Raw genomic sequence first — 22,102 nt, 5'->3', positions numbered from 1 at the left:
CAGAAGGGTCGAGACCGAGTACTCAATCGTACCGAGTCTAGCGGAGAATATTCTCATCTGTGTGGTCGAAATGGAAAAAAGGGTCGACTTTCTCCGCTGCTCCAACGTGACCCTTTAAAACTGTCTTTTGGCAGCGTTTGAATCACCTGCACTCAACCCTGCCTAAAGTGTTCAAATATGTTTGAGGTTGATCACAGAGAAAAGGCTTTTTTCTCTCTGTGGGATCAGACACAAAAAGAAGAAAGACTCGTCGAGTCGGATCAAGACGACCCTGAACCACAGCAACCAGTCAGAATGTATTCAGTCAAACAAGCACGAAAAAAATCTCCACCAAAGAGAAAACGTGTCGGAAATCATTTGGGAGAATCTCGTCTACGGTTTCTGCTTCAAAAACATTCTGATGAATTAGTCTGTGTAGTTTTTTTTTGTGTTAAATTAAAAACTCATTGGATTTCAGGTGTCACGTTTCTGCTCCTGCCTGTTTTCATTGAACAGAATTATCTGCAGACTTCAGCAGCGGCTCAGAAGGTCGAAGGTCGGCCCAACAATTACTTCACAGCTTCAAACGCTGTGAAACAAACCCACAGAAAACATGACACCGAAAACAAAAAGTTTTACCACAGAGGAGAGTCCAAGAGACCGAGAGACAAACGTTTCTGGCAGCAGTTGCTCAAGAGCAAAACAGCAGCAGGAATTCAGAAAAACCTCCTCCTGAACTGTTCACCACAACTTTACAAAAGGAAAATCAACACTTTGCTCACAGCGTCTTGCGCTGCCTCCTAGTGGCCGCCAATGGAAAAAGCATGCCTTTAAATTCCCACTCGAGGCCTCGTTTTCTTTCTACTCGTCACTTATTTTCTACACGGTTCGTGCAAATCTATCAGTCAGTTCCATGAAATCACCATAATTAAGACAAAAGGGGCAACGGCTAATTATCACAACAGTGTATTGGGGTTTATGTTGCCTCTCTCTGCGAACACTGCGAGGAGGAAAAGCATCGAAATCCTCCCACTGCAGCATTTCATTCACAACACGAGCGAGAGACGAGGAGAAACGATGCTATTTTTAACTTGTTTACTCCCGTTTGTAATGATGGTGTCGCTCAGTTCCTTCTCTGGCAGACTCGGCGCGACCCTCAATGAATCAAACGCACCTTCCGACGCTCTATATCCCAGGACCGGGTGACAGTCTTATTTCCAGCCATCGAGGGAGCAGGAGAGGAAAGTTATTTTCTGAGTGGTGGACAGAGGAAGATTGGACATCCCCGATCTGTCAAGGACGCGACATTTGGCCGGAGCAAATCATTCACTTTTATTGCGTTGTCTTTGGGGCCATTTGGCACGAGGAGATGGGATCGGAAGGCTAACAAAGCGCACCGCCTCCATCTAGCACTGTCTTCTGTTCAAGTCTAATCTATAACCTGTGGAGTCTGGAAACACTCGGGCAGTTCCTCACGGAGTCTGGCGTCGCTCCGCCGATCAGAGGCGAAAACTTGTCTTGTTGCTTTGTTGTGAAACAATGAATTCTTGTAGCTAGTGGACGCGTTCCAGCAAAGACTGGCTAAGCAGATTTGGCGCAGACACAAAAAGTGAAAAGAAAGTCTTCAAATGAAGTTTTTATGCTTGAGTGAGGTCAGGAAGCTGATAAATTGCGCCACCTGCTGCTCATCGCGGTGAACTGACGACCAATATTTGCTCTGCGGCAGTGAACGGAACCGCACGCGAGTCGTGCGTCGTCTTTTTATCGAATTGAAATCCAAATTTCGACTTCAATTCCTGCCAATCGCGCTAAACTCGGTACCATCTGCACTTGACTTCCTGTTGAAAGCGCATTGATGCAGATCCTGTGCTGACCACAAACGCCCCCACGCCTCTTCCAAAGAAAGCACCAAAAGCCTCCGCTTCAAGACATCTTTGATAGCAGCTGGCTCAACGTTAATTGAACACCTGTTTTCCCAGAGAGTGCTCAGACATCTCGCCTCAATGCCAAACTTAATAAACATGTAAACAACTTTTATGTGTGATGGCCTTGACGTGAAAAGGGAAAAATAGTGTGAGGGGGAAAAAAAAGATAATAATTGGCATATAATTGGCATCCAGGGTCCCAGTGGGCAACAGAACAGTGTGTGTGTGTGTGTGTGTGTGAGTTTTAAGTGTAGTGCAGTCACTGAAGAGGGCGCGTGCGGCACCGCAGAGATCCAGCGCCTACGGTCGCCTGACGTCAGGCGGGGGAGGCTGATGGGAATTCAATACACAGCGTTCACACTGCCTAATTTATTCCACAATAGAATCGGCTCGCAGCTTGTTTGTCTGCGGTTCAATCGATGGCAAAGGTCACTGAGGTTCGGAGCTCTTCTGTTTCTGTCGATGAACGTCGACACAAAAACGTAGTTTCAGATATTTTAAAGGTCCGGTTTGTGTTGTCTGATAACTATACTGATACCAATATCACTCCGATACAATCTTTTCACTCAATTTACATTGATCAATTTTGCCGTTTTCTTCTTTTACCGTAAAAAAAAAATCCACATGATTCACATGTTGCCCTGATACCGATGGCGTGTTTCCACTAGCGCGACTCGGCTCGCCTCGGCACGGCACGGCACAGCAGTGATTTTGCTTTTCCATCCATTTTGAAATGAACTGACTCTAATGATTCAGTTACACTGAAAACAACTGCTCTACAAGTCACTAGTTTGTGTATTTGTGTCGCGTAGAAAACAAAGTCACGGCATTCATGCAGCCATGCAGTGGTGACTCCGCCCACATAGTTTAACCCTTTAACATCTTTTTTTTTTGCTTATTTTAACCATAAAAGGGCCAGAAAACGTTGTGTGTGTCCTGTGACTAAGTGATTTTTGCCCACTTTTCCAGAATAACTGTCGCTATCTGGCAGTTATTTACATTTTACTGCATGTTGAAATGCAAGAAAAAACACTGCAGTTGTACTTGAACACACCAGATTTTGTTAAATCGTGTTAAATTTGTTTGAGTTTTTGTCTCAATGGCCAAAAACAGGCCAAAAAAATGGAAACTATGTGCAGGCGTTTTTTCCAACGGCTTCCTCTGTGGTGACAAAGACGCAGATTCTCCAGCTTCCTGCAACAGCGCGAGTGAAATTACCGTAATAACCACACGTTGTCCGTTGACGTTCAACTTCTCAGCTTTCAGGAACCTTTGGAATTTTACTGTCGCCGCATAACCACTGCGATCCAGACGCGTCGCCGGCGATACGCTCGGCGCATTTAAAAATCAAGTATTCTCTTTTTCCACATAAACTGTCACATACTGGACCTTTAATGCTAGTTTACTGTCTGATCGTGTCGTTAATAAATGATGAAATCCACACACACACTCAAGAGAGTATGTTTTCTATGTGAAAATAAGGGAAAAAAGAAAAGATTTTCTCTCCATTTCGCCCAACAATCATTCGGTCCACCTCGCAGATCCGTCTCATTCACCATCACCCTGTATTTTTTGCAATAAGCCATTTCCATCCATCTGTGGAAATAACCGCAGCGGATTGTGCGAGCGTGATGTCATCGTCGTCCACATCCATCTGCACAAAACGCCGCCCGCCGCCGCTTTATTCGCCAAACCATAAATGCTGGTGATTCTATATGTGACGCCATTTACAGATGAATGAGGGAGTGCACGGACACATCCAATCACAGCTCGCCGCTCACTGTGCTGATGCCAGTGGCCCTGACATGACTCTGGCTGCGTTCAGCTGCGGGGTGGGTGCAGGGTTACAGGGGGGGGGGCGGGGGTTAGTGGCACCAGCCCCGCAGTCGCAGCCCAGAGCTCTAACAGTGACCTTTCAACTTGCCACTGTGCATTAGGAGAGTTGGAGGAGACGGCGCTGCAGTGTCGCCTCGTCTCCTCTCCTCGTGCCCTAGTTTACTGTAATGTGTGTCACATGAGCCGTTTCATCCAGGTTAGAAAAGAGCAACGGATAAATATTCATCTGATAATTCCAGCTCTGAGCAGAGAACATAGGTGTAACATTTCGATTTAGAACTTTACCATTACAGTGTTTAAACATACAGTAAGAATGTGTCTTATAGAGGCAATCTGACAGCAACTATACAAACAACCTGAGCCAAAACTACTCCAAATGTTTCAGGATTCAGGATTGAATTTGTGAAATCTGCAAATGCGTCACAGTTCAAATTTGCCTCATTTTTATGAAGAAAAAGAAAAGAAAAAAATGCTCTATTTCGAGACATCTGCACAATTATCGCTGCTACTTCATATCACGACAGAAAGAAGAACGTAGAGCGTAGTTCCCTCATGCCCACTCCACATGAGAGGATAATTGGCCAGATTTGGGTCCTGATCCGACAATCAGACAAGTTTTTCAGGCTGATTTGAACAGATTATCCTGTAGTCTGAGGGATTAACAGACATGAATCATCACGTATTAAACACGTTTGATATTTATGACTGATCAGCGATTGGGTGCGTGAGCAGAACCCTGCAATATGAGAGCGAGTTTAGAACCATCAGCTATTAACTGACAACATCAACGTTAAATCCCGCGGGATTCGGTGAGATCCCAAATCCCTGAATTGGTGTGTGGTCCTGAGTCTTGACTGGATCGTCTAGTTTGTGCTTTCTCAGGATTAAAACATTGAAAATCTTAGGTCAGGGTTACAAAGTCACGCCAGGGTCCTGTAGTATCCCATTTCACCATCGGGTGGCGGTATGTCTGGAGGTAGGCTATAATCCTTGTCTAAATCAATGGGGGAACCTTGAATGAATTTCTCCTCTTCCTAATCCCTTGCGGTGAACATACAGTGAGAACCTTAGATCCAGGATTGAAACCCTGTACGTCGACCTGCAGGTACCTCAGCCTTATTTCACACAATTCCAGTTTTTGTGTGCCGTCTAAACGAACGAACGCACTTCACCGTGCTAAGGTTAAGACAATAAAATCCCAACACTCCCTTAATCTTTGTACTTTTTTTCCTCCACCTTTTGTGCCTTTGTGGTCTGACATACAAAGCAATTACTCATACTTCATAGGAGGAGAGCAAAGGTAAATTTGTCGTTAAATGTCATGCTCTTAAAGTTTGTTAAAGGTCAGCGGTGTAACATTTAGGAGGGCTTGGTCTAAAGTTGAACACACTACCCGTAAATGGGTTTTTTATTAACAGAAAAATAGAAAATTGTTTTGCTGCGGATCAGCCTTTTGTTTGCTCTGTCCTCATCAACCTGATACACAAACCAACGAAGAAGACAGAGGAAAAGTCCTCTGGTCTGCTGCACTCTGCAGCCTCGCCACTAGATGTCACTGATATTTACACACAGGCGACAGATTCCGTCAGTCGGCGAGCGGATTAGAGGCGCGGGATCGCGGAAGAGTCGCGACACAGACTCGTCCTTCTCACCCAAAAACCTCCTCACGCCAGGGATGAGTGAGAGAAGACCAGGAAGAGAGGCGGCGTCGAGGAAACGGTCCATTTAAATTAAAGCTCCCACTCGTTATGTTTAAAGTCAACCAGGCGAATAACTGAACTTTTCATGGTTCAATTGTTGGAAGTTCAGAGGCAGATTTGCCAGAACAGGGACTTGTTCGGCTGCCGAGCCCACAGACGAGGTCTGGGTCTTTACCAGCAAAGGACATGTCGCACATTTGCATTCATTTGTTTTTTTTACTTTGTGTCAGAATTCAGGGAGAGTGTGTAAAAAAAAAATGAGATGACATACGGAATCTGCAGTGAACACAGACGGGAGCTGATGTTTCACTTACACCTCGAGGTCGTAGTCTCTGCGTCCATGTCACAGTGACCCTGAATCTGCATTGGCGTCCAAAATAAAGGAATACATATATGTATATATATATATATATATATATATATATATACATAAAAAGTGGAGTCTGGAGGGCTCTGCTCTGTTCTGTTGTTGCGTCTGAATGCCTGTTTGAATCACCATCACCAGCGGCAACGCGCGATAACAGTAAACAACAAAAGTAGACACAGGAGTTGTCTATTTTAGTCCCAATTCATCCAAAATCCTGAGTTTAATAGAACACCTACAGACGCAGCAGTTTGTCATTAACCCTCGAGAGTTCATTTAAAAAACGTACTCATTTTTCCTAGTGGCCGAAAATGGCACCTTCCCAAAAACTGCTGTAATAACATTATATGTTAATATATTTGTCAATCTATAAAAGCTACTTCAGCTTGAAACACACATACAAATATTAATAAGATTTTTGAAATTGTAACCCTTTAAATGACATTATGTAGGAACATTATGGACATTATGTAGGAAATAGCCTACAGTAATTGGATTATAATTATTATTAGACCTTGAGATGGGTCAGTGATTAGTAGAAACATTGATTTTGATGCATTGTTGTTGTTTGTTTTGCACTGTCAGATTTAAAATAAAAAAAGTGACTAATTTGGTCCTAGCGGCAAAAAATGTCCCTCAGAACTCTTAAGGGTTAAAGGTCATGTCACCATTTTCACCTTTTTAGGACGATGATATGATTTAGAGAAGATGCTAGAATCAGAATCAAAGCCTCTGTTTAATGTAGACATTTTCAAATATGTATATATGTTGAAGTAGATATTTCACAAAACACTAAAGGAGAGTGTTTACTTTTTGACAGGTGAATCATTCCTGATCTACTTACCTAAAAAAGTTCAGCTCAGCAGAGCAAGATTTGGAAGTAATATCATAACTCATAATGTCTTCCGTGCTTCAGTCAAATCATTCATGCTACACAACAGCGAGATGGAGATTTATCATCGAAGAAGTGGTGAGGAAGCGCCATTTAACCAAATTTCCATCAGATATAAGGGAGACTTTAAAGGAAGTAAGTCTAACTGCCTCCTTTGTGGAGCGTCAGTGTCTTCCTGTGAGAACGTGGACGGGGTGTGAAGACATCTAAACACGAGGAGAGACCCCTCTCGAACTGTTTCCCGGGACGTCCCCTTGTGCGGTTTCGGTCCTCGTCACGCGGTGAACAGCGTGCGAGACGCTGCTTCGCTACCCACCGCCAACCTCCAGCAGAGACAGAGGGCGGGGCCACAGTGTTGGCCTGGTGTTTGTGGTCGGACGGAATGTGAACCCCACCCCCCCCCCACCCCGGGTGAGAAAAATGCGGGTGAGTTTTATAATGAGGCACCTCCCCCCTCTGCTGGTTGTTTATTTGGACAGACCGGCTGTCTCACAGCACGGTCTGTGGACAGAATACTAATGGATATGACTAATGATTCTCTCTCTCTCTCCCTCTTGCCTTGCTCCCCGTTTTTCTTCCCACTAGATCCTCCTTCTCTTCTTTGCCGTCATGCAGAGGAAACTCGCTTCTCAGGGGAATTCAGAATTCATAATTCATTCACTGCGATGACACTGTGACGTGCACACACTAGGGACAACAAGTAGCTCACAGAAAAGCTCCCACCCTTTTTGGATCATGGCCTCTAATTACTAATTGGTGGGCGGACATTAATCCATAATGCCTTTACAGAGTGAGCCTAATCCCATCCCCCCACTCATCCCTCATAGGTGTTTCATTTTCCCAAATCACATGTTCTCCAGCATCAAGTGCCCCGAAGACAGGAGCAGCAATATAAACCCCCAGAGCTGAGGAAACTCTCCACCAAACCAGATTTAAAAAATCTTAACGACGAAGTGTTGCAGGTTTGGAGCCTGGTAACCAAAAAAAAAAAAAAAGCTGCAGAGAACGGAGAGGCGGGGATTTGTTAAAGAAAATCAGAAACTTCAAAAACACCAAACGTGTGCTGGTATGGCTCGTTTGTCGTAGAAACACGTCTAAGATGGCGGCCTCTGTCAGGGACGTACATTTAAATGTTTATTCTAAAGCTATAAATAAAAACAACAACAACTATATTAATCTGAAAGCAATTACACGCTATCATAAAGTGTATTTATGGTCGGTCTATTTAATCACTGCCTATAAAATCTCGTAAATGTCACACACTGGGCCTTTAAGACACGACTGGAGGCCTCGGTGAAGCCGAGCCGTTAAAGCTGCAGTACGCAAGATCAGCGGCTCGTTCTCAGGGTCGTTAAGCGCTGACGTTTTTCACACTCGCGGACGTGACGCGTGTCCACGAGTGACTCCGCAGGTGTTGTTTGACCGCAGGTGTGAGAGCGATTGATTGTTTGTCCCTGTCACGGACCGGCGATCTGTCCGGGGTGTGACCGCCGCGCCTATCGCCCGAGGTCGCCCCACTCTCTCTTTCGGATCGGAGGCGCAGAACAGTGTTCTCAGTTATCTCTTAATTTACGTTATGCTGGAAGATTATTATGGAATTCATGCTAAACAATGTAAACATTTAAGCTTTGAAGTGCTACGCTGCCATTAGCCGTCCAATAAGAAATAGGATTATTGTGGTTTCACAGCGATTCCTCGCCATCGCCATCTTTCCTCTTCCGTTTCTGGTTTTCACGGCACCCAGAGTGCTGCACTGAGCAATCAAAGTGCTTCTCATCATCACCTCCACATCCCACTTAGCAACACAAACACACTCTTGCCTCCCCGCTGCCACGTTTTTGTTTTTTTTTTATGCCCACACATCTATCTTTCACGCCTAGAAGAATCAAACTCTCACTGTAGAAAGTGTTTTAAAATTATTGCTAATAAATCTCCAACAGCTCCAATCCACTCGTGGCCACAAAGCACGTAAACAAAAATAAAGCGAGAGGTTGAATTGATTGAGCCGATAGATTGCAGCTCTAATGTGGAGGTTTGGCAGCGATGTTATTTAATCGCGGCCCCAGGGTTTTTCCTGTGAGCCATTTAACAAGGTTCTGCATCGGCGAGAAAAGTTTTTTTCCCCGAGTTGTTAACTGTGGAATGCTCTTATTTTAGAAAGCAGAAGAACGATCGGTAAAGAGAGAATGACCCGATGCTAAAATCCTCTCTTCTTTGTCTCTGTGTGAGAGACAGAGTTCATTAGAGGAACACAAACACAACCTCGTCCCTCGTGCTTTACACTTGGAAGCCTGGACACACACAGAGCGACGAGAGCAGCGCCCACAGGACCCCCGAGTTCCCTCTGCGACATTTGCTAAAGACACACAAACGCAGCCTCTCTGTGCAAAGCTGCCTGTCGCTCGCTGGAAGGTGCAAATATGCACAAACACGAGGTTCGGCTCATTATTGGTGTTTTCTGCATATTTAAAAACTGCAGTTCCTCAGTAGAGCGACACCGTTGAGCCGTAGGAGATAAATGTCAATGCTTTTTATTTATTTATTTATTTATTTAAGAGGAGATCATGTGTTTATAGCTGCTCATATTATATATAAGTATATATATATATGTGTGTATATACACATATGTATTTTTTTTAACTGTGTTTTTAGTTGCAGTTTTACTCAAAATACAAATATTTCTCATGGTGTGATCATCCTGAGACGAGTCATCATATATTTGCTTTAACTGCTGGATGCTAACAGACAGACAGACAGGCAGGCAGACAGACAGGCAGGCAAGCAGGCAGATAGATGGTGGGTAAATTCGATCAAACATCCAATTAGAGTGACTCTTGCTTTGGTGCATGTTTACGTTCTCGGTACGACTCCGGCTGCTGCCCTCAGACTGTTGCCCTTCTGTCACGTCCACAGCAGCAGAGACAGGCCTGGGGACAGTGTGTGTGTGTGTGTGTGTGTGTGTGTCCATGTGAGTGGGACACTAATGAGGTGACTGATTACAGAGGAAAAGCCTCAGGTTATCATTAGCTCTCCGAGGATCAAACGTCACATCGAGGCGAGAGCAGAGCGTGGGGACGCGGGGGGGACGCGGGGGGGACGCGGGGGGGGGATGCGGGACACTGTTAGGTTTGATTTCTTACTGAAAATCCATTCAAAGTTCAGGAACAAGGAGGAAATTAGCACCTGTTTTGATTTACGAAGAGCGACAACACGCCTCAACGCAAACCCCCCCGACGTGTCCCTCACAGAGGGCATCACAGGGCCTGCGCTGGCACCAACGGGGACCAGAAGCACGCGACGAGGAACGTCCTCTGATCGCCAGCTCAGACAGCTTTGATTGTCTCACCCAGGCCTGTGATGACATCACTCCCTGCACGTCCACACATGAACATTTAACCCAGACCCCCTCAGGAGCTGCTCCTCCACTGCTCCTCCACTGCTCCTCCACTGCTCCTCCACTGCTCCACGGATCACGTCGCGGTTCTGTCTGTCTCGTCCTTGCTGTACATAGTTCTGCACTTTATACGTCGTCTCCTTCTACTTCCGGGTCAAAGGTCGGGGAGGAAGTTTTGGTGCGACTCCAGTCCGACTAAGCGCACACATGCAGGAGTAATCGGACTATGAATCGCATTATCCAGTTATGTTAGTCCGACTAAGACTAGCTCGATCGTAGTCGACTGACGTGTTTACGTGACATTATTGTCTTATTATTATTGGACGAGTGTTTTTTTTGGGATCTAATCTAAGTTTCCTCGCTGTGTATTTTCAGCCGACCGTGAAAGTTTCCCTGCACCTGCTGTTGCCCCGACAGTCCTCTCTCCTGGCATCCGTCCCCTCCTCTCCTCTTCCCGTCTTTTATCCTGTCTCTCTCTCTCTCTCTCTGTGGAGGCCCTCTGGACCCCGGCGGGGCTCATTCTGTTCATCCCACATGTGAGGGGGGTCAGCGCAGACCCCACGAGAATAAAACCAGCCGCTCAGTGTGAGGATCTTTGTGTATGTTCTCATCCCCCCCTTCCCTTCTTTCTCCCTCTCTCGCTTGCTTGTGCCCTATGGATGAGAATTGGCTGCATTCACCGCGCTTCCCTCCCCCCCGGAGCGAACTTCTCAGGGCCCTAACAGCACAATTCAATGCCTTATTGCTCCGGCTCCTCCATGGAGAGCCGTGTCGTCAGAGGGAAGTGAACTGGCTTTGCGCTCTGTTGTCCTGACATATAGGCGCCGGGATCACGTGGTGACGGAGAGTGTTTAACGAGAGGAAAGGGCAGAATGTGTAAAATGTCACCTAAAGGCCTTCAAATGGCCGTCATGGAGGCGAAATGCCAAAGTCTTTCTCCGGTATTTAGAAATGGAGCGGTGTTATGAGTCGGGCCCTCGCTGGCCGCGGTCCAGCCTAATCCACATTGTCTCCTGACTTCCTACAAACCCCCAGAAGCTGTTTTTTTTCCCTCTCTTCTCCTCCAGCTCATCTCCACCTCGTGTTTAATCTCCCCCGGCTCTTTCATTAAGGACCACACAATGTGTTGATTCTAAAGAAATGAAGCGGACACCTCATTTCGGGCAAGAATGAGCCGGAGAAAAGCTTTTGTCTGTCGCAGGAATGCCTGCAGAAACCGGTCTGACTCGGGGGTTGCTATACCAGGACTGAGGAGATCCATGGCAACGGGAGGCAGAGGAAGGTTCTGCCGGACCACATATGCGACCGGGTTTGTCATTCCAGTCAGGCCTGACCCACTTTACTGCATCCTGGGAAAACAGGAAAGTGACCGACTTCACGCAGCACACACGTCTTTTCCATGTGAAAATCTCAGTATAACAATGTTTACGTCTCGTTTCACCTGCCTTTTTTTTGGCCCCGCCCCCGCGCTGCAGCTGTACACACACAAATGCTCCCTCAGCCTGTTTTCATGCAGGGAAGCAGAATAGCAACAAGAACAACGTGTACGCACGGCAGCTTCAGTCGAGCTCTCGCACACAGCGATAATAAACAAAGCACATGGATGTTTGAAGTCTCATCACAGCCCGCGGCTGCCCGCCATTATCGGGGCGTCTCCGATTGTTTACCCAGCACGTCTGCGACCCACTGTACCACCGGGCAGTGCTGCTCCTAATTCTTCTTTAATCGTCTTTTATGATTTCATATGTTTATTATCTCAGATCAACAAACAGCCTCGGCGCGGGGTGCACGGGATTAGCAGCATGTCAACACAAGTTTCACGTCGCACCAGAAGGCGAGAAAAAGAAAAGCTTGGTTCATTTTTACGAAATCTTAATCCCAATTTAACCTTCAACTTCAAGTGTGTGTGTGTGTGTGTGTTCATCTGCTTTTAAAAACACACACACACACTTACAGTTAAAGTTGACAGCGCCTCGTCTATTTTTGACCAAACTTTTATTTATTTATTCCCCAGCCCATAATCCCATCTCTCTCTCTCTCTCTCTCTCTCTCTCTCTCTCTCTCTCTCTCACTCCCTCAGTGTGAGAACCAAACCAGGACAGAAGAGAAATCCACTTACTTTATGTTGCGAGGTCTGGTCGTTGTATATCAGAGCTTGACGCCGTAGTTTCTCGAGACTTTTCTCATGTGCACCTCTGCCCCGCTGCTGCTGCTGCTGCTGATGCTGCTGCTGCTGCTGCTGATGCTGCTGCTGCTGCTGCTGATGCTGCTGCTTCAATGCTATTTCTCTTTGTGAGCCGAGTGTACGAGAGCTGCTGCTGCTGTGTGTGTTGTCTTCTTTCTTTCCTTCTTTTTTTTTTTGGAGTGTTGCATGGGATGAGGGGAGGGTGATGGGTTGGGTGTTGAATGCCCGGGTTTCCTGACTCGTGATCAGTCCCCTTCATCCCCAAGGTCACTCCAGGGACGGCCCTGCTGCCTGGTGCTCAGTGAGACACCAGAGACGAGATGTGAGATACAGGATGAGAGGGAGTGAAAGAGAGAGAGAGAGAGAGAGCAGTGAAGAGGCTGCGAGAGGCAACAGACACGTAAAAAACACACAAAGAGAGACAGACACGTAAAAAAACACACAAAGAGAGACAGACACATAAAAAACACACAAAGAGAAACTGTGAAAAAGTCAGTGAACGCAGCAACAACAACAACAACATCAGAGCGGGGGGAACAGCACACACAGTTCTGTAAATTCTAATGTTGATCCATGGAAAAGTGAGTGCAGCCACAGCAATCGATACAATATTACACACACACACACACACGCAAACACACACAAACAGGACTCAGGGTCTCTGACATCGAGCAGAGCTGCAGAAAACACACGTGCTCGATCAGACGCGGCGACATCTGCTGACGTGATGTTAACAGGAAGTGACTTTGGAAGGTAAACTACTTTGTTGACATATTATCGTCTCGTTTTTGTAATTATGTAACTTCATTCAACTAAAATAAGTCTCAAAAACGTGCGCTACCAAACAGTTGAGTTGTCATTTTATGGTAAAGGTCGAGGAGCTGGCTAATGTTGGTCAAATTAGGGGAAAAAAAGGGTTAGCGTTGTTAAAATGTTTACTTTAAAGTTATTCAATTACATATTTGATGAAAAATATTTTGTCGATATCATCTTTCAAATGCAAGATGTCAATACTGAGACATTAACTGTATTATATCATATTTAAGTGACATCCTGTGTGAATCTTGCACCTTTAACGGTTTAAAAGTTGTTGTTTTCTCTCTTGTTAATTGTGGCCTTTGGGCTTGAGCTGTGATTTATTTATTTCTGTGAGGGAAAATAAATCAGTCAGAATTTGTCAGCTGTTTTTTAAACTGATGTTTAAAAGCAGATTATTATAAAGCAGGACTGAGTAAAGCCTTTGGTGTTGGAGTGTTCTGGCTGACATGCGGCCGTAATTATTCTTTTTTTTAGTCAATGTATAATTCCATTTTTCAAGTCAGTTGCCCAACACTGATTTTCTGCTGGACTAATGGATTATTTGGCCTGAAACAGACCAGCGTGACCTCACTTAGAAGATCACACGTCTGAGTCACGGCTCATTTATCACATGGAAAGATAAGTCAACAGGATGTTGGATTTTTCTACAAAGTTTCCACCGTGAAAAAGTAAAAGCTAATTTATCTTGAAACAAAAGTCGATACAAATGCAAGTGAAACTGTCGTGGTTTTTGTTTTGTGTGTCAGATTAGATCAATTTACCGCCACATACACATAAGACGTGACTTTACGGAGACTCAGAATTTTTGAATTCTGACTTTTTCTCAGAATTCAGACTTTAATCTCAGAATTCAGACTTTTATCTCAGAATTTTGGAATTCTGACTTAATCTCAGAATTCTGACTTTAATCTCAGAATTTTGGAATTCTGACTTTTTCTCAGAATTCCGACTTTAATCTCGGAATTTTGGAATTCTGACTTAATCTCAGAATTCTGACTTTAATCTCAGAATTTTGGAATTCTGACATAATTCTGAGATGAAACTGTGTGATCAGTCGTGTGTCAGATTACATCCATTTCACGCTCATCAGTAGCGAGATATTCCATCGCCACCAGTCGTGTTCGTGAGAGCATATCGCAGGACGTGGCCCCATGTGTCGCAGATGGACAAAGCCTGGATTGACAGATTATAGCACATATAATCAATAACATGCACCATTACTTCTGTCCACTGATGTCCGGCTGCTGCTGCTAACTCTCTGCAGTACACACTCACACACACACAGAGAAATGGCCTTCTCCTCCCCCCTGATAACACTGTCTGTTCTGTTATTGATTGAGTGCCGAGCGCGGATTTGTGAAAAGAAATAACCTCACGGCTCCAGAAGACGAGTACAGCTCTTCAGTTTGTAATGAGTAGACGGCGTATTTGAGAGTGTCGGCCTCTGTTGTTAAGTGCTTTTCAATCACTGACAGTGTCACAGTGATGGAATCATAATCAACAACTGTTGTGTTGGAGAGTCGTAAAAAAGTGAATTCAAAACAAGTGGGACAAGTAAAAGCAGTGACACCAAAAACCTTGAGATTAAAAAGTGTGATTGTATGAAGTACTTACACATGGTTTTAGCCATTTAGAGGAAGGCTCGCCTAATCAAATTAAATACAGGCTGAGCGTGCGGGGCCATGTCCCAGGGGTGGCCCTCGAGTTTTGTCCAAAGACACAACAATGAAGACGCTAACCATGGACGTTAATGTGAGTAACGTAATCCCCTCCTCCCACCTGGAAACGCTGTCCTCCCAAAGTTAACGTTGGAGGACTGTGAAGGTCCAGTGTGTGACATCTGAAGGGTTTATTTGAGTTTTGTTTGTGCATGTGTCAAACTACTTTGACATAGGAATCAGTCGGTTTGCATGTAAACTCAACTCACACAGGAGGAGAAGGAAGTTGTAGAAGTTTGTGGTAGTCTGCAGTCTGACCGCTGATTTGTAGCGGGGCCACACAGTGGGTCTTTCTGCTAGGGTTTTGTCCGGGTACTGCGTCTTCCTCCCACAGTCCAAAAACGTGGGGATGAAGTAAACAAGACTCTCTAAATTGAATGTGAGAGTTGTTGTTGTTGTTGTTGTTGTTGTTGTTGTTGTTTGTCCCTGTGATGGACTGGCGATCTGTCCAGGGTGTGACCCCCACCTATCGCCCTATGTCGGCAGAGATTGGCGACCCTCCTGTGGAGGATAAAGCAGTAGAAGATGGAATTTGCATTTTACCTTTTTTTTAGCCGGTGAATGAAGGCTTGTTTTCAAAGTCGTCAAAAAGAAATACGACAGCAGCAAAAGTCTGGATTCAAAGCCTCCAAACACGGCCTCACCTAAAGACTCGGTTAAGGTAAAGATTAGAAATAAAAGCATTGATTTATTTTATTTAATTTTTGGGACAAGATCAAGAAAGTCAGGACCTTTGACAAACTCCGGCTTTCTTGTATTTCCTGTTGAAATGTTGTGATAAAGCTGCGACGGAGCCGTCGCTGCAGCCATGTTCAGCATCAGGTTGCCACTGTCGGAGGATTTCGGCATCAGGCCCCAGCGATGGCCAGTAATTAGTGTGACTCACCCCCGTGTGCGCGCTGTTAGAGATATCCCATTCCACTGCTGCCGTCTCATATTCCACTCATTAATAATACATTTCATCCATTTGCAGCCGCACCATCCATCCCTCCCCTAAGTGAGCAATATGCTTTAGTGCCATCCACGAGCGGCTTCTCCAATGATATCATTTCCCTCGTTTGATTAAATGCGATATGTCAAAGAGAGGAAGAAAGAATGAAAAGGGATTCTTTCTGGCTCGGCACTGAGACTTGATTTTTCTCTCGTGCCAGAAGCTCAGCGGGAGCTGCACAAACCCAGAGATATAAAGGAGTTTGAGTGAAATGTGATCTTTGATTTAAGCATTTCTGTTTTTCTCCCTCAGTAAAATCCGGCTCCTGTCACCGTCAGTGTCCAGTGGCAGCGACTGGGCCACGACGTGATGAAACCCAGTGAAATCGGTCTGTCAGTCTGTCCTCCATCCCATCATTGTGTTACACAAACCCACGCCGGACAAGACACAGGTAATGGGAGCAGAGTCATTTTCCCTCACATTCGTGTTTTCATAGAAAATAGACACTGAATTTACAAAAAACATCTCAAATCAAATAATTATTCTCACATATGTACGGAAGAGTTTTAGTGCCACAAAGGTAAAAAAACAGCATGAATTCTGTCTTTATCTTTAATCTCAGAATTAATGCTGTTTTATTTTATTTATTTTTTTTACATGTGGCCATAATACTCTTCCATATCAGTCAACAACTGTTTGTCTTTGTTTTTATAATAATAAGAACAATAATAATACTAATTATCATAATGATAACAATAATAACAATAATGTATTTTAATAATTCAACTCTCCAGGAAAGCGCTGTAATAACAGAGTGCACTTTTTTAAAATTCCTGTCATTGTGAGAAGATGAAACACAGGAACGATGAGTCTTGACAGTGAGATTCACAGGATGTTCCCTGCAGACACAGAACAACACACACACACACACACACACACACTGCACATCTGTGGGGCCACGACCGCCACTATAGCTAAATACTGTAGCCACGCAGCTGTCTATGGTACGACCAACTGAAACAAGTCAAGCCCAGTTTATTTATATAAACCTTAATCACGAGTTCGTCTCGGAGACCTTTGCAATCCACAAACCACACAACACAACACCCACGATCCGTTCAGCCAGGATCAGGAAAAACAGAGAGAACAATGTAGTGATGTGTGTTGTGTCTGAAAAAACACTCCCTTATCTCACTCTTTTAACTGCTCTCACGTTAGCACTAAACCATAAAAACAGATTTGTGCCTCGGGCCGATTATTTTCTCAGGAATTTAAAAGCAGAAACAAAACAATAAAACATTTACCGTGTTACTTCAAATCCTCTTCAGAACCCGATTGTAACCAATAAATTAATTCACCTGTCCTCATCGTTCATCTGTCCTCATCATTCACCAGTCCTCATCATTCACCTGTCCTCATCACTCAATTGTCCTCATTGTTCATCTGTCCTCATCGTTCATCTGTCCTCGCCATTCACCTGTCCTCATCACTCACCTGTCCTCATCGTTCATCTGTCCTCATCACTCACCTGTCCTCATCATTCATCTGTCCTCATTTCATCTGTCTCATCATTCACCTGTCCTCATCACTCACCTGTCCTCATCATTCATCTGTCCTCATCACTCACCTGTCCTCATCGTTCACCTGTCCTCATCATTCACCTGTCCTCATCACTCACCTGTCCCATCATCTCATCATTCACCTGTCCTCGTTCCTGTCCTCATCGTTCATCTGTCCTCATCATTCACCTGTCCTCATCACTCACCTGTCCTCATGTTCACCTGTCCTCATCATTCACCTGTCCTCTCATCACCTGTCCTCATTGTTCACCTGTCCTCATCGTTCATCTGTCCTCATCATTCAACTGTCCTCATCACTCACCTGTCCTCACGTTCACCTGTCCTCATCATTCACCTGTCCTCATCGTTCACCTGTCCTCATCGTTCATCTGTCCTCATCGTTCACCTGTCCTCATCACTCACCTGTCCTCACCTGTCCTCATCACTCACCTGTCCTCATCGTTCACCTGTCCTCGTCACACGCAGCAACGTGCAGTTTTTATGTTTTTTGTTCTTTTTTTTGTGTTTTTTTTTTGTTTCCCGCTGCAAAGCGAGCGGCGAAAGTCACTGTAATTCTCTGTGGGTGTTTTTTTTCCACATGACACGTGAATCATGTGATCCATTATCAATGCAGAACCGCTGATTAGTTCAGCTTTAAGACTTTAAAAGTCTCTCCAGAGTCTGACAGTTTTTTCAATGGAGCCGATCGATACACACACACACACACACACACACACACTGCAGAGTGAATTCCCATCACGCATCAAATCCTCACAAAAAGCGCCGTCTTTATCTCAAGATGAAGTTTATGGCTCTCATCTCTTCGGCGTGAGGTAATGAAGAGCGTCCCATTATTGCCCCCTTTCATTTCACAAGAAGCTTAGTTTCATTAATAAAGCATAGCCTCTCGGTTGAATATTAATATTTATGTGCCTGTGCCTCAGCTCATAAAAGTAAAGAGATTCTCGGTGTTCCCCAAGGAATATGATTGGGGCGTTTTCTTCTTTTCTTTTCTCTGTGGTGTTGTTGTTGTTGTTGAAATGGCCACTTCAGGTGAGAAGACTTTTCTTTTGTTTTTGCACATTTCTGCTGTGGATGAATGGACAGTTTACCTTGCAGCTGCACTTGTTATTCAGGCTTTAATGCAGTATTTAATCTCCATTGAAAATCCATTCAATTGTAATTAGTCATCATACACTTTTAGCATCAGCACGGCTTTGATTAGCAAGACAATCGCAGCGTAAATGAATGAACGAATGATGATTTATTAGCCTGATACTTGTTCTGTACGACAACGTGGCAAAGTCAGGGGATCTGTGAAGTCTGACTCTGTGAAGTCTGACTCTGTGGCATCAGATTTATGAAAACTTCAACCTTTTCATCAACCTTCAACCTTTTAAACGGAAATCTGAAGAAAGTGTGTTTTTTTTCTCAAAGTCAAGGATTCTTTCTTCGGCACTTCCGATGGTTGCCGTGGTTACGCTCCTTTTGAATCTGCGAGACCTTTCGATGACTTTTCATCTTGGATGTGTTCAGTACAAATTGATGTGGGTTGTTTTTTTTATGCTCAGACATGTTTGTTTATTTACAAACATCGCCAAGATGGACGCTGAATTCAAAATGGCCGACTTCATTTTAAGTGGAGACCCTGGTCGCGATAGACTTTTTTGTTCGTCTTCAGCCATGACACGTTTCCACCAAGTTTAAACAAGTTAGTTAGTTAGCGCCACTTTTACGTATTTGCCTTATTTTATGTCCATTTTCACCAACGTTTGGTGATTTAAAAACGCAGAAAAAAAATTTGGAGAGAAAATATTTTACTCAGCTGAATATGAAGTGTTTATTAAATTCAAACCTTGCCATATATCCTGAACCCTGACCTTCTCTCTGTGAGGCAACAATCATAGACACTGCACCACTGTGTGGTATTTTGGGGGAGGGGTCCAATGATGAAGGTCGACAAATTGAACATCGTTTCTTGACCGAAAGAAAACGTGAGGCTTCCTTTTGTTGTGTTTTATACTCGTAACAAACCACGAAACTTTCATTTATGACTCACAGTTAATCAGAAGAAGGAAAAACAGCTCCTGCCAATTCGTCTCCCGGGCAACAGTCGCCCCATCGCTCGGCGTTTATCTGCCTCCCCAAAAAAACCTCATTAATCTCTAATGGCTTGGTTCTGTGTTCCCGGTGCGGCCTGTGAATGTTGTCATTAATGGATTTTCAATCTTATGCTGCGGAGCAGAGGCACAGATTATGAAATGTCTTTTTTCTTTCGAGAGGATGAAAATAGAAAAGTGTACGTGATCCTTGTAGTCATTTGAAGTTGAAAGCTGCGCAGCGAGAAGCAGACATGGAAGGGAGGGATGATGACAGCAAATGAAAACGTAGAGAGGCTTCAAGCAAGTCGTAGTTCAAATGGAAATTAAGTGGTGAAAGACAGTGAAAGACTCGGGCGAAAACTAAGTTTTTAAAGGGCAAAGTATTCTTCGCCGCAGTGAAGGAGTTTGAAGAAGAAGAAGAAGAAGAAAAAAAATCCACAACTGACGGGAAAAACAAACTTTCATCCGAATCCGAGCGATGAGGTTTGAATGAGACGCTCCGGCGTATTCCCAAATACAACAAAAAAGTCGACAACTTTTGAAACATCACATGTTGTTGTGCTGTTTTGTTCTCACTTGTTATTGGGATTATGGATTCCCAGGTTCCCCTGTGGGTAACTTTTTTGGTGAAATAAACGCAAACCCTCAATATTTCCTTCCTCTCTTTCCTGTTCTAAACACACACACACACACACACACACACACGAAAACACAACAATTCAAGCTTCCAGGCGTCAAAACAACCTGAAGCTACAAAAAGAAGTAAATAAAAAAGGAAGAGTAAAGAAAGAGGGCACTGGAATGCATCGCTCAGGTCTGGCGCTGCAGCAGCTTTGAGGCCAATTAGTGAGGGAATTGCTGTGAAAAGGAGAATAAATGAGAGTTGAACCTGAAATCCACACACACACACACACTCGAGCTCAGGGCCTCACCTCTGACAATCGGATTAGTGCCAAGCTGAGCAGCGGGGGGGGGGGACGGGGGGCCCAGGGAGGATAAGAAGTTCCCTGGATCGGTGCGATCGCTGATGGACCCTGAAGCCCAGAGGGAGCGTCTTGTCTTCCTCTTTGATTTGTTGTGTCTTCTCGTCTGTGGCTGGTGAGCTGAGGGCCATGAACCCACGACATCAAGCTCCTGTAGTATCCCACTTCACCACGGGGTGGCGCTAAAAAACATTAAAATATCCATTTTGATTAAGAACGGAATAAAATAGAACCTTCTTGTTATTGCACGTACACAACAAACTGAAGAAAATCTTCACAGAAGTCAAAAATAATAATAATAATAATAATAATAATAATGTGAAAGATTGACCTACCTGAGCTACTTAAGTGAGTTTAGATAGAAGTCAATATCCTCATAATAAAACACGTCTGTCTCACTCCACCTGATCACCGGCTGTCAGTGTGTGGACGAGCCTTTCGCACTCAAATCGATGAGAGAATAAATGACCCCGGGCAATCTGGCCAGAGGCTTGAGGAGGAGAGAGGTCGGACCACGGCTGCACATTTTTACTTCTGCTTATTCTGAAGAAAACTCTGCAGTTTCTGTGCGATTTCTTTAACAATAATAATAATAATGAATGAATGAATGAATGAATGAATGAATGAAAGTGCTGTCTCAAACGAAATCTTTCAAAATTGCAGGTAGAGAAAAAATAAAACACTTCATATGAACCCGAAAGGATTATTAATGTAATTTTATATAAAACATTTACAAAGATGAAAACAGATTTTTCACATGAATATAATCATAAATGATAATAAAAATAAAGCCAAAGTCAGAATTATGAGAGATAATTCGGAATTTTTTTCTCAGAATTCTGACTTTACATCCTGGATTCACTGTTAATCCAGGAGGTTATGGTAAATAAAAAAAAACCCAGCTCATCTCAGATTATCTGTAATCTGTTTCTCATTCGCTGCAGAAAGCTCATTATTGAAAGAACAGTCTTGTGATTACACTGGAGGGTTTTGCTCCTTAAAAAAGAAATCAATTTATTCCTTTTTTAAGTCTTCGATCGATCGTGATTCTAATGGAACGGCGTGACTGTGACACAGGAAGTGGCATGTTTTTGTCGTTCTTTTGTGCTTTGACTTGACTTTTTTTACGACTCAGCAGAATAACAACTCTTCATTTCAACATAGTTTTGCTTTATTTTGTCTATTTATTCTCTCACATTTTCTTTCCCCTTTCTTGTTCCACTGTTTTCACACAGTAAGTGTCCTGGTTACCTTTGTCTCTTCTTTTGTGTCCAGGATGGGTGTGTCCATGCAGGGGGCGTGTCCGGTCACCGACACACCTGACTCTCATCTCATCACTGATTGCCACTCGTTCACCACCTGTGATAAATACCTGCTTGTCCTCTCCAGTCTTGTGATCCTTCTCTCTGTGTTTGTCCTCGGTTCTTTTGTGTTCTTTGTTACAAGAGGCTTTTAAATTTAGGTTCTGTTCTGTTTGCAGTGCGGCTCCAACTCACTTGGTATGTAAGTACAAACATCCATGACATTCAAACCACCAGTGTCTCTCATGTTTCCGTGTTGCACTGTCGTTCATGGTCTTGTGTTTGACAGTTTTATCTTTAACTACTGTCAATGAAAAGTAACTAGGACACGTCGTGTTTTTAGAGATTTCAAAAGCCTGCAGTAAATACAGTTTGATGGATCACAGTCGTGCGGCACAAATGTGCTTTTCCTTC

General features: G+C 44.1%; 1 protein-coding gene across 1 annotated transcript in view; it reads right to left on the bottom strand.

The window, feature by feature from the left end:
* ptn (pleiotrophin) overlaps window positions 1-12,512 on the bottom strand; it is a 42,142-nt gene extending 29,630 nt beyond the window's left edge. The window contains exon 1 of the mRNA XM_044022233.1: window positions 12,210-12,512. The gene's annotated coding sequence lies outside the window, so the exon portion shown is untranslated. The remainder of the gene's footprint in view (window positions 1-12,209) is intronic.
* Between the last annotated feature and the right edge of the window lie 9,590 nt (window positions 12,513-22,102).

This window comes from Solea senegalensis, linkage group LG3 (genome assembly GCF_019176455.1).
Source record: "Solea senegalensis isolate Sse05_10M linkage group LG3, IFAPA_SoseM_1, whole genome shotgun sequence".
Taxonomy (NCBI): domain Eukaryota; kingdom Metazoa; phylum Chordata; class Actinopteri; order Pleuronectiformes; family Soleidae; genus Solea; species Solea senegalensis.
This window is presented reverse-complemented; position numbering and strand designations above follow the sequence as displayed.